Source organism: Anarrhichthys ocellatus, unplaced genomic scaffold (assembly GCF_004355925.1).
Source record: "Anarrhichthys ocellatus isolate YVR2014 unplaced genomic scaffold, GSC_Weel_1.0 scaffold11, whole genome shotgun sequence".
Taxonomy (NCBI): Eukaryota; Metazoa; Chordata; class Actinopteri; order Perciformes; family Anarhichadidae; genus Anarrhichthys; species Anarrhichthys ocellatus.
In genome coordinates this window covers 30848-33150 of record NW_022280041.1, presented here as the reverse complement: position 1 = coordinate 33150, position 2303 = coordinate 30848, and the positions used below count along the sequence as shown (strand labels likewise).

The following is a 2303-nucleotide window of genomic DNA, read 5'->3' as shown; positions in this document are numbered from 1 at the left end:
ATCAGATGCAACGCAGTGCGTGTCAGAAGCAGTTCTCTCTATTCCTTTAATATGAAGGAGAGCTATGGCAAGAAAGACTGACTTTTAATATCTAAAAATAATTTGGGATCATTGACACAATTTTGTAAAAGATCTATCGTACTGATTTATCTCCACAGTTCAGTCAAGTATCACTCTGAGCTCCGATGTGTCATTGTGAGTGTTGGAATCGGTGAGTGGAACTCCTCCTTGTTTTTATATTGCTCGATTGATAAAGTTCATTTGTAATCTTTAATATACACTTCTTTTTACAGAAGCAATGACAACCACAACCAATCGTCTACCAACTACACCAGTGACAACAACCATCATCACTACAACAACCACACCAGCAACAACAACTACTCCATCCACAACATCCCTACCAACTGAAACATCCAGCACTACACCGGCTACGACATCCGCACAGACGACAGCCCCCACTCCCTCGACGACTGCAACCAATACCACACCGGCTACGGCATCCGCACAGACAACAGCCGCCACTCCCTCGACGACTGCAACCAATACCACACCGGCTACGGCATCCGCACAGACAACAGCCCCCACTCACTCGACGACTGCAACCAATACCACACCGGCTACGGCATCCGCACAGACAACAGCCCCCACTCCCTCGACGACTGCAACCAGCACTACGCCGGCTACGACAACCGCAAAAATGACAGCAAACATTCCCTCAACAACTACCCCACTAACTGCAACCAGCACTAAACCAACTAAAAATGTTTCTTCTGCATCAACTACACCACTATCCACTACACCAGACATTTTAAACACAAGTGAGTATGTTAAATGGTGATGTTGTACATTATGTAATTATCTCTTAATGAACATATACATAGCTAAGGATGGGAGCTAAGGGGGAACAATGAGTTGTCTGAGAATGGAACCATGTGTCTCTGCTGCATTACTCAGCTTCAGCACCCCCCTGACCTGCATTATAATGTTTGCTTCTAGTTGTTGTAGCTCTGAGAATGAGACTTTCGTCTTCGTCTCCACTGTCTGAGGATGACATCAGGAGCACCCTCATACAACAGGTCAGCCTCTTCTTATCTAACCAGAAATCAAAGCATGTCAAAGCGTCAGATAACTGCACCTGCTGTGGCTAGTTGGAGGCTTAATTATACGTTAGTGGTCTCACTATAAAGACGTTCGATGATTCAGAAACACATTAAAACAATCACAGATATCCCTCTTTACACTGAACAATCTGATAAGGCAGTGATCACATCTCAGCACCACTGTTGCATTTCTCTTCTCCAGATAAGAGATGAACTGGTGAGAAGAGGGCTGCCATCAGACATGACTGTAAGCCTCGTCAGAAGTGTGTAATCAACATGTACAACCACAGCGCCCCCTGTTGATTCAACGTGGAACTATATCAACCCCTGCATGGGCATTCCGTTCTCATTTGAGTCAAATTGACAACGGCAATGTCAGCACTTTTACTTTCCCTGTTAAACAAACATAAGAATAAATCCTGCAAGATGAATTTTATTGATCCTTGTGGAAAAAATATGGCACAGGTTATGAAATATATCTTCCAGATTAGCCAGAAAATCTGGTCATTATATTGAATATTTAAAAATGTTTATTGGTCGTTGTAGTGCGTTTTTAAATGTTTTTGCTGCCTTTGATTTTCTGTCTGTTGCTTACTTATTTGTCTTTTTTTAATAAAGCCAAAGCAACTTGCACACAGACATTTTTATTTTCATTTATTGGATTTTCAAAAGGTCACATTGGAGTATCACTATATACACACACAAACACTATACATAACACACTAAACATAAATAAAGCCATAACTACATGCATATATTTATGGACAAATGTTTCCTCAATAAAAACAGAACAAGCAAATGAAAAATTTAAATATAACAAACCAGCCAATAGTAAATTAAAACAAGAAAACTGACGAATAAGTAAATATCAGCACAAATTCACTACGCACTTCAAAATATGACAAAAATGTCTGTTTATCTGAGAGTAGATAAACAGAGACAGACGTAGATATAGTCGACGTCACCACTGAGTCAAAACCTTCTGGTGTCCGCTTACAGCGGTGCAGTTTTAGTACATCAGGTGCTGCACATTAGCTCTTTGTGAAGAACTGGTCCGTCTGCTTGAGCCAGTTTTTCACACAGCAGCTGGGATGAGCTGGTTTTGTATTAGAAAAGACAACATACGGTATTGATGCCAATTTTAGAATCTCCCAAACACTAAAAATGCTCCTTCTGTACTTACAATGATAGCTAGAGAAA

The 2303-nt window shown here is 40.9% G+C and overlaps 1 long non-coding RNA gene across 1 annotated transcript; it reads left to right on the top strand.

Moving 5' to 3' along the window:
- The first annotated feature begins 40 nt into the window (after nucleotides 1–40).
- Nucleotides 41–1667, top strand: LOC116385287 (uncharacterized). Its single transcript, XR_004212864.1, has 4 exons — nucleotides 41–211; nucleotides 294–821; nucleotides 1000–1079; nucleotides 1306–1667. It is a non-coding gene; the product is annotated as an uncharacterized LOC116385287 (long non-coding RNA).
- Nucleotides 1668–2303: the final 636 nt, after the last annotated feature.